The sequence below is a fragment of the Nipponia nippon genome, unplaced genomic scaffold (assembly GCF_047370975.1).
Source record: "Nipponia nippon isolate SJK-2023a ecotype South Korea unplaced genomic scaffold, ASM4737097v1 scaffold_3, whole genome shotgun sequence".
NCBI classification, from domain to species: Eukaryota; Metazoa; Chordata; class Aves; order Pelecaniformes; family Threskiornithidae; genus Nipponia; species Nipponia nippon.
This window is the reverse complement of record NW_028262347.1, coordinates 87818769-87832993: the sequence shown is the minus strand read 5'-3', so window position 1 is coordinate 87832993 and position 14225 is coordinate 87818769. Positions and strand designations below refer to the sequence as shown.

The 14225-nt window shown below is 45.8% G+C and overlaps 1 protein-coding gene across 4 annotated transcripts in view; it reads left to right on the top strand.

The window, feature by feature from the left end:
* Positions 1 to 293: 293 nt before the first annotated feature.
* Positions 294 to 14225, top strand: part of PCDH15 (protocadherin related 15) — an 853821-nt gene continuing 839889 nt past the window's right edge. For 3 of the 4 annotated variants that reach the window (XM_087765706.1, XM_087765705.1, XM_087765704.1), the window contains exon 1: positions 2645 to 2794. The gene's annotated coding sequence lies outside the window, so the exon portion shown is untranslated. Of the gene's footprint in view, positions 650 to 2644; positions 2795 to 14225 lie in introns of those variants that run through there. The other variant, XM_087765707.1, reaches the window with a different exon arrangement.

Sequence of the window (14225 nt, the reverse complement as noted above, 5' to 3'; positions counted from 1 at the left end):
GCCCATGCCAGCATCCCCAAACCAATCCCACTTGTAGAGTTCATACTTGCAGCAGCTCACTGCTATTTCGCTCTCTTTCAATTAAGCTTGCAGGTTGGTTTTTTTTCCCCCCTAAGAAGGCAAACTAAAGTAAGTGTGTAATCTTTGTGCGCTCCAATAAGCGGATCAGCTTCTGAGGTCAGGAAGCAACCGCAACGTCCACGAAGCGTGCCGCTTGCTTAAAAGCCACGAGCGGGGGTGGCGGGGCAGAGGCCGCCCGCCGGGCGGGCGGGCAGGAGGGAAGGCGGCCGCAGCAGCCGCCCGCTGTCTGCGGCTGCAATTCACCGGCCTTCCGAGCCGAGAGGGGGGCACAATCCGCCCGTGTTTGACAGCCCTGCCGCCTCGCTTCGGCACCGCTCGGCTCGGCTCCCACCCGCCCGGGTTTCCGAGACCCGGCGGGGAAGGCGGTGGCGGGGGAAGGCGAAGGCGAAGGCCGGCCGGGGCCCGCCGGGTGGCAGCGCCGCCCCCCCGCGGGAGCGGCTGCACCTCGGTAACGCCGCGGCGGTGAGCGGCGGCAGCGGCGCGTTTGCCCGCGGGGCGGGAGCAGGCGGTGGCTGCGGGTGAAGCGCTGCCCCGCCCCGGGCTGTGGTCGGAGGGCACCGAGGCGGAGGTGAGGGGCGCGGCGGGACGGGACGGGGTGGGGTGGGATAGGATAGGGGACCCCCGCGGCGGGTCAGCGGACCTTAATATGGAGGCCGCCCCACTTGGGGAGCCGGAGCCCCGCGCGGGAGGGAGTAAAGTCATTTGGCTGAGTAGCTCCTGGTACCAGTTTGGGGGCAGCGAGCGAGGCTGGGGGGAGAGGCTCTGAGGGGATGAATACTGCTGAAATGGCGCCGTCCAGGGATGAAGCACTTAAATATAGCAGTAGTTGGTAGCATCCCGTTTGCCGGGGGAAACCTCACGTTAAACTCTTTGCTCCTTTTCTAGTATCCAGAGCGTTTAAGCTACTGAGTGCTCTAGAAATTTAGTCTGAGTCCTTCTGAAGGCTGAGTTTCGTTATTAGAATTCCAAACGAATTAGCAGGCTGATCTGAAAATCCTTGGGAAACTCAGATTTTTATTCAGCTTCTGTGCAGAAAATTCGTGGCTCATAAATCTACTTTAACGTTTGGATCTGAGATGATATTGAGACAGTAAAGATTTACATGGTCATCTTCACTTGAAAGGTCAGGAATTATTATTTTCCTTTTAAAAGATTTTACAGAAAGCTGTTGGTGGTTTAGCTGATGGAGTTGCCTGCAGCAGTTTAATGAGGGAGGAGCACAGGTGAACCCAAAAACGGATTTGAAGGCAACAGAGGAGGGGAGTTTGGTGTGATTAAAGAAGCTGACTCGGGTCTTGTGTTCGTTTGGCTAACGCTGCTTAGGAAAGCTCTCTTCCAGATGTGTTGGGGCACAGGAACGTCTGCCCTGTCCCTTCTCGGAGATGAGTAGAGGGGCTAATGTGAAAAAGTGAACATTTGCATTTGAAACCAGCAGTATCTTAGCTGCTGCCCTGTGAGGGGTCTTTCCCTTGCTAAATGGCTGAATCAATTTGGAGTTTGTTTACTAAGAAATGAAGGTATCTGCTTCTTTAAGGTAACACCTGGAGTTTGCCAGTGCAGGGCCTGCAGCAGGTGCAGTTCGCCACAGGTTTATGTGGGACCTTCTCGGGGGAGGAGCGGGAGCCCGCAGCGGGGCTAGCCCTGCCGCGCCGGGAGCCAGCCGGGCAGCCAACAGGTCCCCGCGGTGTTGATTCACCACCTGAAACTTTTTACGCTGAGTTCAGATGGGTGGTAGCTGAAACGTTCATCCTCCCAGGAAAAAGGCCTACAGGTGGCATTTGGGGATAAGGCACCACCAGCAAATACGCAGACTGGGCAGGCGATGCGCGTCGGTCCGGAGTTGGGATCACTAAGTGCCGAGAGTGGTTTTGAGTGAGATTCGTGGTGCCGCGGAGCATCTCCCCGCCCGGCCAAGGCGGGGGGCGCGGAACGGGAGCGAAAGGCAGGCGGGCGGAGCGGGAGGGAGCCAGCCAGCCCCAGAGCCGGCGCCGTGCCGAGCGCTCCCGCCGCGGGCGAGGTGGCGCGGTGCTGGCCCCGTCTCCCGTGCGCTTCTCCCCGGGTCTGCTCGCCGTGGCCGGGGGAGCGCTGCTGGGGGAAGGGGGGTGGCGGGGCTGCCAGGGAGTTGGTTGCTCCATCCTGGAGGAGGAGGTTGCAGGGATGCCCGGAGCCCTTGCAAATGCTTGCTTTTTTTTTTTTTTTTTCCTCCCCCCAACCCTCCTTCCTCTTTTTTTTTTTTTTTTTTTTTTTTTTTTCCTTGCCGATTCATAAAGCGCCGAGCGGGGAGGCGGGCATGAGCAGCCCCTCAGCCGCGGCGTAGCGCTTTCACCGCGCTCCCCCAGCCGGGAGGCGCGGCAGCGCCGGCCGCCCGGCTGAGCCTGCGCCGCTCCCCGGCCCCCTCCGCCCGGGTGGGCAGCGGCGGCGCCGCTTCCCCGCTCCCCCTGCGAGCCTCAAAGTTTTCCTCCCGCCCCTGCGCGGCCCCACCGCAGCGCCGCCGCCGCGCAGGCAGCCACAGCCGGCGTTGGGCGGCGGCAGGCGGAGCGGCGGCAGCGCTGCCCCCGCTCCCCGCACCGACCCGGCGGCAGGAGAAGCCGCCCCCCGCGGGCCTGGCTGCGAGAGGTCGGCGGCCCCCGCGCCTGGCCTCGGCCTTAAGCGCTGCCGGCCCCGTCCCGCTCCCCGCCGCGGCGGAAAGTTTCCCAGCGCCTGGCGGAAGGGGGTAAGTCGGAGGGGAGGGAGGCGCAGGTGAAATCGCTGCGGGGGAGGGCTGGAGCTGTGCTGCCGCGGCTCGGCTGGCTGCCCCAGCCCGGAGACTCCCCACCCTCCTGGGGCTGGGGCAGACCTCCGCCGCCGGAGCAGGGAGAGCCTTCTCCGGCGATGACAAACGCCCATCCCCTCCCCTCCTTCCCCATCGATCCCCGCCGCCAGGCAGAGGAGAAGCGGTGACCTCAAGTATTGTCGTATTGCTTTAAAATGTAAGGTTAATTTGAAAGGGCTGGTGGAAGAAACGCAATGTTTAGACTTTAATATCTGCATATGGTAATCGGTGAAATAAATGAACCAGTTAGTATTCCGCTCCTGTAATACTTGGCGCGGGAGAGAGGCTGCTGTTACGTCTCATTTCCGAGCTCGTTTGGGGGAAGCGGAGTGATGCTGGGTGCCCTATCTGCTGCTGTTTCCCGAGTGCCTCAGCCCTTCAGGCGTCGGGGAGTCCTGCGGAGGGGAGAGGGGAAGCTCCTTGCCTCGTAACTGTAAAGCTGCGGGGAGACACCTTCTCGGGCTCAGAAAGCCCCATGAATGCTGGAGGAGTGGGATTGCAGCTGTGGACTGAGAGCAGAATCAGCAGGGTGACTCTGGTCCCCCGGCTCCTGGTAGGTGATGTGACTCTTATGCATGTCTTTTGCACACCTCAGTGATTTTTGTCTTTCCCTGTGGCTGATCGGAGCTCTGTGTTTGAAATGTTGCACTAACTTGAGAGATGCACGGTGAAGTCAGCCTTGTGGGCTGGAGCCTGAGGAATACAGGATTACCTTTGGAAGAACAAGATAAGTGTGTGGGTGGTGTCATCTGGGGGCACTTGCCCGGAGAGGCAGATGCCTGCTTTCCAGACCCGGTATGTTTCAGCCATGGCTGTTAATGACAATTGGGTGGATGTCAATTTAGAGTGAGGTGTGTGATGGTTGGAGAGGTGGCTAGATATAAGGCAATTCAGATTGACTCATTTAGACTCTATGGGGGATGGGATGGTCGGGAGAGGGAATCCCCCTGTGTTTGCAAGGCAGGCTGCTCCCACCTCCCGTCATTAAAAGTTAAGGTGGAAACGTTTCCTTGTTTGTTCCCCCCCCCCCACCCTCCCGATGCGATTTGGTTCGTGGCATGTAAAATTCTTGGACTGCTTTTGGGGAGTCTGCAGGTTAAGTGAATATGTTTTTCACTTTTGACTAAGAACCGTTTTGCTTTCTGATGGTTGGAAACTGGGGAAAAAGAGAGATTTAAAAATAAAATCAGACTGCATAGCTGAAGTGGTAAAGGAAATGTTCTCAAGATCCCACGTAGCAAGCTGGGAATGAAATGCAAACTGTTCCTTCTCTGTACCTCTTCCAAATTCAGTTCTCTCTGAAAGATGCTATCTCCTCCTGCTTCCCAGCAAACCCCGATCCGCATGGCTAGTCAATCATGTAATGTAAATGAGGTGCTTTTTCTCAGCCTCCTAAAGAGGCAATGGGAACGTGCTGGCACTGCAGCAGGAGTGGCAGTCTGGTCACATGCATAACCCAGCATGTACATGTACAGTAACGATGTGGAAATCCATTCTACCTTAAACTTTTTGCCGTTTCACAAAATTTGAGGCAGGTTACTTCCGAATCAGGCGCGCTACTGCCTACCCTCTTGCTTCAGCTGCTGTTGATCTGGCAAGCCCCCTTATGCCACCCTCTGGAAGGTACAGTGACTGTAGTTGCCACATACTTAATTTTCAGGAGAAAGACTGTAGACCGGTAAAGGGATAGCTAGAGTCAGATCAGGCTTGCTTAAATTATTATTCAGATTTTGATGGCACAACTTTGCACATCCTGCTGTGATAAGTACTTTTTCTGTAACTCCAAATGGCAATGTATACATATATTTGGAATGGTTTATTAAAATGGGAATGGTTACTAGAGCAACCTTCTAAACATCTTTAAAGGTGAGTACTAATACAATGTGTGTTTTGCAGATAAAGAGTTTCAATCAGCTTTTTGAGAACATAGTTATTGTTTATTGGTCTATTGACTAAACATCGTACCAGTTGTGTAAATGTGTGCATAGTTTTCTTAAATCCGCTCTTTAGGTACTGATTTTTTTTGTACCCTCTTGGAAGTCTGAAGCACCAAGACTGAGTTGCTGCATTGTGCATCTGTGACGTGTGTGCATTTGTTACTTGGTAGGATAGCTTGGGGTTGTCAGCGTGTTGGTGTCTATTTGCAGAGACAGCTACACTGCCGTGTTGGATGAGTGCATGGGAACCATGCTGTAGAGTTAAGTGTTGCACTTAAGAAGCAGATACAGGACTGAATTAGGGAATGTAGAACTTTACCAAGGTTGATTTAAGAGCATGGATTTCAGACAGGAGTTGGAAGTTGGCCCCAGTTTTTTCCCCTGAACTTTTGAAATAAATCTTCTGCAAGTTCCTTATGTAGTGCTGCTGCGACCTGTGCGCTTCAAGATTCAGGAGCTACATTTGTACTTCAGTAGGACACATTCTTGAAAAGTAGGATCCTTCAGGTCTCCCTTGCTTACTGCTCCTTTCCCTTTTCCTAAGCCTTAGCAGCCTGATACGTGTGGAGATTTACCACTAAACTCTGCGATTTAAGTAATTTGTGAACAACTTCAAACATAGAGCATAATTTGTTCTTAGAACTCTGCTTGTTGTTAGCAAACAGGTGAAGGAAATAAAACCAGTAGCTTTACACTTTTCCTTCATAGATTTAATAATGTTTTGGAACCAATTTGGCTACCTTTGTGGCCTTAATTAAAATGCTCTTAAACAGGAAAATAGTATGAATGTTGGATTTCCTCTTCTTGTTTTGTTTTTATGTTTGTATTGGCGCCTCTATCCAGCTAAGCATCAAAGTCTGAAAATAGAAAAGTAAATTCTGGTCTTAGTTCAGCTGTAACAGTAAGTCTGATATAAAACCCACTGGCTTGGCAAACCAACCCTTTTCACCCTGTGAAGGTGGTTTTCAGATCTTCATCAAAACTTCAAGTAAACTCAACAGAACTCTGGCAAAACGAGGCATTGCTTTTGTGTGAACCAGCTAGTTTTCTCCTAAATTTAGAGGGTGTAGCTGAAAACTGAGCTAATAGCCAATTAATATGCACTTCTCAGTACTTACGGCATGCAGATGAGTGACTGACTAGTTCACGCTTGAGATCTGGATCTAGCCAAAAGGCTGCTTGAGACTTAGAACCAGGTTTGCTAGTTCTGTCCTATTAATAGTTTATGAATTCAGTATGTGAACCACAGAAAACAGTAGTTAAAGTGGAAAGGATTATTGCTCAAAATCCTGTAATCAGAGCTTCCTGTTTTAATTAAAAATAACTAATGAACTGATTGATGAAAGCAAAAAAAGTACCTTGCAGCAGGTATATGTTGTTCCTTTTGCTGCTACTAGAGCATTCTATTTTCTGCATTTGTTGATGTGAAATCTTCTAGGGAAGGGTACATTGAGTGCCTAAAAGCCTTTTAACAGTACAACAGAGCAGGTTTCTGGGAGAGAAGATGCTCTTACAACTTCGGATGCTTAGGTGGTTTATTGTAAGAGACTTTACAATAAATACTAACTCGGCAGTAATTGGATTTGATTTGTCTTTTGGCAATTCAGGCAGTTGATAAAATGCTATTGGCATCGGTTTTATATATTCTAGCTGTTCAGATTACATGCTGTTCTTTGGTGACTGCATACCTGACTGAATTTTTTCAAGCTGTAATACAAAAGAAGTTAGAAGTACTTCTAATTACTGGTGATGAATCTCTGAGTAAGAGCTAAGGTCATTTAAAATAGTGTCTGTTTAGTATATATAAAATCTATCTATCTGTCCTCTGTATGACACCTATATGTGCGCAAAACGTATAGCTTTGGATGTCTGTGTGGGGGAGAGAAGGGTATTCTTCCTGGGTTCGCCTGAGAAGGGAAAAGCCATCAGAGCATTTGAGAAGGATGACCTATAGATGTAGAGTGGCTGCATTTGCCTTGGATCGCCATAGATTCCCTGGTTGTCAGAGACTCGACCTGGTCAGTGTGATTGCCCTGAATCCTTGGCTGGTGTTAATGAGCTCTGTTGGAGGTGCTGGAATGCAGCAAAACCCCAGCACTGTGAACGAATGAGCAAGGGAGCCAGGCCCCTCTGCTCTCTAGCCTGTATTGGAGATGCAGATGAAGGTTGTAATTGGTGATTGTTGTTGTTGTTTTGGCTTTGGTTTTTCGGAGGAACTCTGTCTCTGCTGGGTAACTCTTTGGAGGGGTTTTTGAGGGCAGTTAATGACCAGGCAGGCTAGTGGCGTATCTCCGTTAGGATGCTGCAGCTGCGGTGACAGCATAGAGCAGTGAGGAGCCAGGTGCCAGTCAGGCTCTTACCTTGTGTATAAAACTCTTATCTCAGCTGTGCCGGCTCATACTGGGAATAACTACTCTGAAATAATGCTGTTATTGGGAGTTTACATTAGTAGCGTCAAGATTGGAATCTTAGCCTAAAGGTGAACAGAGGAATCCTGGGCTTTTTCCTAATTTTACTTGGAACTTCAAACAAGCAAACCTTGCTGTAGTGGATGTTTGCCTGAGGAAGGGCCATGGACTGCTGTCTTTTTCCAGCCTATTTTTTCTGTCATCAAGAGAATGCCCTGCAACATAGAAAGACACGGTCTTGGTTTAAATGAATTCCCTGAAATAGTGCAGTCTGAAGGGCAAAGAAAAAAGAGAAACAGAGGAAAGTTCAAAGTAAAGTGCCACAAAGACTGTGCTTATTTTCTGTCACTGGTGAAATGCTAGCTTATTTTTTATTTAGTTCATACGTTTCATTTCCATTTCATTTTCTAACCTGCACGAACCATTTGAGATATCGGGAGAAGAAACTGAGTAAAAAGACAAAGCTGACTGATAAAAGCTGGTAGAAAGATTTCAGAAGGCATTTGGGAAGGACATAAGGAGAAAAATATTCCCAATAAAACAGCTTCAGGAGCCATCTTAGTAGAACAGTAGGGAGTCCTTTCTAACGTGAAGATCATGTTTAAGCACTAAAATGCTGCTCTTGCTGAAATGATTTAATTAGTGGGAGAGAAACATACAGCTCAGTGCTTTTATTTATTATTTTGGTTGTTAGGTGGTCAGATAAGAATTTGTGGATAAAATAGCTTTATTTTTACAGAAATACACATTAACACACATTTTTTACTTAAAATACCAGTTTCTGCAGAAACTGACTTAAGACCCAGGTTGTAAGACTGAACATGTGAATAGCGCTGCTTGAGGATCTGGCAGGGCTGTGTGAGAAGGGTTGTTAATATGTCCATTTTACAGACTTCTTACTGCGGTAGGTAACTCAGGAGCCTTCCTGCAAAGCCAGGTTATTGCTTGTCTCATTTACTTCATTCGTGTGGTTCCTTTTCACGTATTTTAAACAGGGCAAAGATACTCCTTCTTGTTTTCCATTCAAATTATGGTTCAGTGCACAACCATCAGAGTGGTTGTAGTGATTTAATCTTTTGGATGAGATCTAGAACTGCAGTCTTTTACTGCTCTGTCATTAAATTTCATGTGGTGCTTTTTACAAAAATACAAATATTAATCCCAGTGTGCCAGTGTAATTTGAATAGTTGATTACAGCATTTTCTGTTTGCCTATAGTTTCCCCCTCACTGTAGCTTGAGAAGCAGTGCTTCTGTCTCTGTGGTTTCTGTCTTCCATCTGGCACTTGGTTGCATTTGGTAAGATGGAGATACTCCTGTATAAGGTCTGGGTGTCTTGTGGGCTATCCTATGGGAACGCTCCATGAGTACTGCTGAGCTTCAGGCCAGTTCTCAGCCTCGCCTGCAGCAGCTCAGGGACAGTGCATGTAGATATTGTTAGCTCTGTGCCATCTTGCAGCACTTGCATGCCACCAGGTGATTGTATGATTCCAGATTTCTCCGATATCCATCCTCTGTCGTAGGAATGGGGGAGCCACCCTACTTTGAAGCTAACAGTTCTATTTAAATATAAGGCTATTACTTGGACCAGCAGCTCCAAATTTTGCTGGCTGATGAGCAGCAGTATAGGGATGATAACAGGCAGCATTGTGCTCTCTTTTTGCAGATCTCAGTATTAACTTTTCTTGTTTGTAAGGGTATTTCTCTAGTCAAGCAAATGTAATGAGAGCAGGTCACTGTATGTTGCTTGCTACAAGAGCTGTTAAAATTTCACAGTGATGTATTTTAGAGTGAAGGGCAGAATGTTTTTGTGAAGGACGTTCTTCGCGACTCTTGTGGAGAAAATAAATCTCTTCTAAACAGAGAAATTAATTATATCCTGTCAGAAGTAGGAGAAAGATACTTTTAAAAAACCCCAACACTTGAGTATTCTGATGATCTGTTTTTGGTGGTTTCGATTGAGCTTTCTTTTAACTGCATTTTGTGCATTTTCTATAAACAACGTGTATGTGATTATGTAACCTTAGAGCATGGTCATTCTGGTACATAATGGTGACAAATATGCTAAACCCCATAGATGCTCCTGGGTCTGTCAGGGACAGCTATGGAGATTATTCCTCTGGGTTACCACTAGCTCAGATCTTCCAGAGTAGCTGTTTAAGCTAATCTGTTTTTGTTTTATTGAAACACAGTAGCAGTAAGGCTGACTGGGAAACAGATCTTTGGGAGAGGTGAGTGATGAGAGTATGGGGATGAGCTGGGGAATTTTTCAGCTGAAGCTGGGAAAGGTATTGCACGGGCTGGGCCAGCCATTTCTTTCTGAACAGCAGTAAAGTCACTGTGTTTCAGTTCTATGCTAGTCCATGCTTCACTCGGCAATATCCAAGTTATGTAGCTAAGCGTATATAGATATGTACTGGCTAACTATGATGTTGTTAGTGTTCTTGAGTACTAGGACAGATACTTATCCCCAAGAGTCTCCACTGAACAGGCCTGTGCTTCATCTAGCAAACTGAATTTATAGCTTATGAAGATTTTCTTAATTTTTTTTTCTTTCAGTTTTTATACTTGGGTAGTGCCAAAGCGTGAAATAACTTATACCACCAGACACCAAAGGTTTCCAGGTATCCGACAACACGAAATAATTCGTGTCTTTATTCTCTGCTGTTGTCTGCAAACAGAGATTGCAAGTTTGAGGAGAGAAAATATTTGTGAGACAGCACAATGAAAGTAATTAGAATATGCTATATTTTATTTTTTATTGTTACATCTAAAATGAGTGTAAACACAAGCTAGAAATGAAACCCGCACTCTAATGGAATTACATATTGACAGCTTAAGTACCATGTGTATGACAAGGAAAAATTAACAACTTGAAGCAGAAATACAGTGTTGCCTTTGAATTTTGTTTTTATTTTTTAGTCTTTGTCAAAGAAAAGTGGTAGACGGGTGAGCAGAAGTTAAATGCACTAAAAGAAAACCTGTATAGTCTTACAGTATTAATAAAGAAATATTTTTGATTGCCATGTTGTGGAAACGTGAAAGTCTGGGTTTAGTCTCTCTGCACTATAAAGGTTTGGTTTATGTAGTAGTTAAATATTCATATGTTCTTGAAATTGTTCAATGCCACTTTGTGCAATCTATTAAAGCAATAATTGTTTCTTCCTTTCTTGCATCAGAACAGTCCTTTGGGCTGGTGGTTTCTTAGGGGGGGAGGGAGCTCTGCTAAGAGAACCCCTATACTGAATAGGAGGTGCTGTGAGAGGGTCATGGTGAACCTCAAACAAATTCTGTGATTTGGCATAGGTTTAACTGAAGCCTGCCTGCATGACGTGAGTGAAAGTCTTGTCTTCAATTACGTAGAAAGTAAATGCAATCTGTGATACAAGCCCACAAGTGGGAGCCAGCAAATAATCACATGGCCTCTTCCTAAAATACCTGAAAGTAAAATTGAAAATATCTGAGTTGTTTTGAAATAAACTAACCTGGTTTTAAGGCTTTAGTGAGTTTGTAATATTGGGAGTATCTTGGACTACTTCAGTTGTATGGGTCACACATGCACACCCTCTTCAGCTTTCTGTTGTCTGCTAATGAAGGTCTCTGCATAGTGCTTGTTGCCTTTGAGAAACCAACTGGTTTCTGAGTCCGTTTAGCTTATAAGAGCTTTAAGTTATTTAACATTCACAAATAGAATCTTTAAATCTTTCAATAACAGTCTGGATTCTGTCACTCATATGTCCACTAGTATAAATTTGTTAATAATAGCAAAATTGCTGCAGTTCTGATAGTCAAGGAACTTTCCAGTACTCACTCATTTTGCTGAAGTTGGAGGGTTTTTTCCCCTGTAGGTGCCCAAATCAATCGTAGGGCAGTAGGTAATCTTTTTCAGCAGCCTTCCTTTACTTCTCTGTTTTTCCCTGCCAGGATCTGAGAGCAATGCATTTCATGAGAATAAAACTTCTGGTTTGGGAGAAAAAAAAAAATCTTTTAACATATAATGTGAAACAAGGTTATTTACATAAGTACTTACAACTGAATAAGATCTGGATAAATGCACCTGGTGAATTTCAGATGGTGGCTGTTTCAGGGTTTTGTTTTTTAAAGCTGTAGACTCTTTATTAAAATGGGATTTATGACTGGTGAACCATGGGGCAGAACTTGAGCTTGTAAAAATCTCTTTGTATTTTGAAAAACTCCAGAGAATAAGATAACTTTAACTCCTGTTGAAAACACAGTCGCCACTACACTTGAGAGCAGAAGCGGAGTGTACAGGAATTCTGCAGCAGCCTCAGTCACAATGTGGTATCTTTCTGTTTGGCAGCCAAGTTGGGAAGCAAAGTAGAGGGAGGTGAAAGGCTGGTGGTGAGTGCTGTTGCTCATTTTCTTAGCAGTTCATCTAGATTTATCTAGGGGCTTATCTGGATAAGGGAAGTCTAACAATATGGCAGCTACAGGAGGGTCAGAAAAGATGACCTACTGTTGCGGTGGTCTTTTCTCGTCTAGGAAGGTGGTCTGAAGTACGCTGGTGGGACTGAAACTACTGAATAGATGAATCGGACTGTTCATGAAATTCATAATGGATTGAAGCTTTGTCCACTGGCACTGCAACCCGCTTTCCTTTTTGCTTTATTTCTTCCTGATTATAACTTCAAAGAACAATGAAGCAGTGGAAGATAGTGCCTAGGTTTGCCTCATTGAAGGTAAAGGACAGAGGATTATTCAAATCCCTTAATAACTCTCTTTTTTGGGGGATACAATGATCTCCCTTTGAGTCTTTGATAATGTTCCTATTCTAATATCTTTGAAGGCAGATTACAAAAAAAAAAATCTTCTAACTATTAAGGGAGTCTCAAACTTAAAGGGAGCCATCCATCAGAGATATGGATGTTATGTCCTCTTGCCCTCCCACCAATTATCAAGATAGTGACAAGTTTATGACTTGGACTTTCAACCACAGAGGATGTCATCGAGGGCATGAAATTTTGAGTTCTTTCTGAAGATGTCCTTGTACAGCTTCTGTGGAAGAAATTAGCAAATTATTTTGATGGCACAACAGGTAACTAAAATGTCAAGGCTAGTGCAAAAATTAAGTCGATCCTCTGTGGGGGACGTGCACCTATGACAAGTTTGGGCTAAGAATTTGTATTTTGGGTGGAAAGTAATCAGTTCAGGCCAATTGTTGGACTGTTTTGAGATTCATTTTGAACTGAATGGAGACCGGCATTGGTTGTGCCAGAGTTAGTCCCTATGTGCTGTGTGGTGGTGGTGGTTTGGTGGGGGCATGTAAAGCTGGTGGAAGAAGTGTCATGTGGCTGGAAAACTTTGTTTCTTCTAACTTTGTGTTTGCTAAATAAATACTGCTGTGGAATTTTTCTATCTCAGTATTTTAGGGTGAAGCAAGTATTTAGCTTGTAGTTAAAACCAATAGCTTCAGTTCATCTTAGCAACTTTCTTCTGCCTTAGTACACAAATATGTCTCTGCCCCTGTGTCAGTAACATCTTCATGTTACTGGGGCTGTTGAAATACTTGACCTGGTCTAGGAGATGTCCAGCCTCCTGAAAGGAGCAGAACTGAGGTCACTCATAGGAGGCAAGTTCCTGAAACAAGAGCAGCTAGTACCTAAGGTTCATCAAGAAATGTGGCAAGTGGGGTTGTGCAGTCTTGGAAAAATACTACCTTTCCGAGACAAAATTGTAATGCATCGGTCTCTAAAGTTTATCTGTATCCATTTAGTGTCTGCTGGAATTCTGCTTTTGGGGCTTTAATGTGAAACCACCTTCTGTTTCCCCTGACACAGGTACATACAGATGAATGGGTCCATACGCTCCTGGTCTTTCTGAGTAGATGGGCATTTATTTGTAATGCAAAATAAATGAAAATTTTCTCGAATTGACTGAGTGTAGTTGTAGGCACAGCACACAAGGAATTTAGTATTAAGACTGTGTAGATGCATCTTGTCAACAAACATTTGTTTGTAGTTCTTGTGGTGCTATATATGATCTTTTAGCAAGATGAATTACAGCTTAATATTACATGGAAAATTAAGAATAATGAAATCCATCACTAAGGTTATGTTGCAAGCAGGCAGGCTGAGATTATTGTTAGTGTGCTGGTTTACTTGTAGCAATACTGTTTCCCTTTCATTCAGCCTCCTAATCAAATTTTAACATGAGGTTTGACATTTACATGACATTCACATCTGTAGAAACACTGTTTCCTTTTCCCCATTGCTCAGTTTTCTTTGAATTAACATTATGCTCAAAGCAGTAGACTCTGAGGTGAGAGAGATCGTAGAAGTGAGCTGGTAAGAAATGATGACTGTAACACATTGGTTGTATTCTCAAGGCTGGCTATGACTGTTTCAGAATTTTAGAGTGGTAGGGAAAAGGCTTTAATCCACAAATCAGTAGCCCATTTTTGGTCCCTTTGTTGTTTTTAGCATAAGTAATTTTGGAGGGTTAAGAATAGCACGCTGCTTGTTGCTGCTGTAGATTGTATTGATGTACTGATAGCAGTGTCATGTAGTTGCCTAGCAGTAGGCTTAGGAAGTTACCATTACCCTCTGAGTGGCTTCTTTTATTTATTTTTTTCCCCTTCTGCACTGAGAAGAAAATGTGCTGTCATGTATTCAGATGCAGTGAGGCCACTGAAGCAGACCACATAGTGTTCTGCATTTAGGTTGCCTGCTGAAGCAGTTTCTTGCACTTGGTTACGGCATTTTTGGATGAGGCTATGGGGCTCGAGAACTCAGGAAGGAACTTGCAGTCTGGGATTAACACCATATACCCTCGACCAGTGCCTATGGGGAGCACCTACCTGGGCTTGACTGAGGGACGTGTGGCTGGTGGGGTGCTGAGGGGGGCCTTATCTCCAGGGGGGAGGGATGGGGGTGAATGATGTTGCAGCTGGAGGGTACCAGCCTCACTTGCTGAGCTGACTGGGGTGTTTGGGGACCTTGGAAGCAGGGCAGGGATGAGACGTGCAGTGT